Here is a 1,781-nt window from a genome sequence, read left to right as displayed (position 1 = left end):
ATTCTATGATTCTAACTCTTATCTTTAAAGTTTATCAACTATTACTTATAAAATTGTGTTAATAATTCATATAATAATTGTCTCAATAAAAGGATGTTTTTCAATGTTGAATTGATAAAATCTTACTTAAAACTAATAATTAAAAAAAAGTGTTTGAAATATCATTTATATAAAAGATATTAAGTAGTAATTTACATCTAGAAATTTAGAAAAATAAATAGATATAGATAAAATTTATATAGATTTTAGGCCTCTAATAAAAATTTCGCTTTAGGCCACAAATTATGTTGAGCCGCCCCTGACCCCATCTACCATGATATTTGTCTATATATTTTTTTATTTACGTATCGAACTCAAAAAAATAAATTAAAAATCAACTTATTTTTCTGGAAAATATTTTTTATTGTACTGAATACACCCTAAATAAACTAATTTACTGTATCGTGCGAAGGTTAAAGAATAATATAGAATCCCGTTCATTAATTTCATATTTCTACAATATTGTCTTTTATATAATATTTGATAAGACAATACATATGATATGAACATCAATTATCATGGCGTGCATTTACGCTGATTAGATAGCATACTTGTTTATTGGTTAAGTCTAATTAGAATATGACAAATGCTTAAATTTCATATTTATATTAATGACATTATGTTAATTAAATAAAATAAACGAGTAATATCATTTGAGTGATACAAATTTAATATTAAGAGAAAGATAGGTGATTACAGTCATTAGATGTAGTATCAAAGCTAAACTGTGGAACTTTTGCGAATAGTCATTATAATACATTGAATTATGCTTCAGAACTATACTATAAAATGCATATATATTTACAGACTGTAGCTACGGTTTAAGCTATCTCGTTTGTATAATTTGCAGATGAGTTTGTATAATTCAGCAATTTTTGTATAAACTCAAAATATTAAATTTATACAAACACAAACATCTGAACTTTAAACTGTCATACAAAATATTTTATAAAAAATTACATTATACACAAGTTATACAAATATAATTCTGAATTATACAAAAGTGTGAATTATACAAATCTAAAAAACTAAATAGCGTAATTATAGCTAAAAGTAGACCGTGAATTGTTATTAAGGCAAACTGTAGTTATGTTAACTAATTAACTAATATATGTTTGCTTATCCACACAACTTTTCCTAAATTAAAATATGTTTAAGTTTATGAAATATTAAATTATCAAGTAGAAATAAGTATATAGTAGGATAATAGGACTTGGTTGACTAAGAAGAGAAAACAAAATAAAGCATTGAATTGTTTTTTTATGGCAAATTTACTTGATCAGTTGATTTCCTGCGACAAAAGAGATATTTAATAGTAACAATACATTTAGCGTCAATTGAGAGTTTTTAACAATATTTATTATTACAATTAAATAATTGACTCAAAATTTTAAATTTGTTGTAATGGAAGAAAAAAAAGCCACTCATCTAAGAGCCCGTTTGGATTGACTTAAAAAAAGTAACTTTTTAAAGTGCTGAAATTTATTTTAAAAATAAGTAGTTATGTGTTTGGATAAAAGTGTTGCAGTTGAAAAAAAAGTTGTTGATGTGTTTGGCAAATAAGTGCTGGTAAACACTTTTTTTAATCAAAATGTCTGAAATACCCTTTAAGCTGTTAACATGATAAAAAGTTGATTAATTTAAGGTTTCTATACTTAAAAATAAATTTATATTTTTCATCCATAAGTAATAATATTTTCCTATCATTCACATATTTCTTTACCACCACAAATTATTTATAA

The sequence above is a fragment of the Solanum tuberosum genome, unplaced genomic scaffold (assembly GCF_000226075.1).
Source record: "Solanum tuberosum cultivar DM 1-3 516 R44 unplaced genomic scaffold, SolTub_3.0 scf00104, whole genome shotgun sequence".
NCBI classification, from domain to species: Eukaryota; Viridiplantae; Streptophyta; class Magnoliopsida; order Solanales; family Solanaceae; genus Solanum; species Solanum tuberosum.
The sequence above is the reverse complement of the archived record's forward strand: the minus strand, read 5'-3'. Positions refer to the sequence as shown.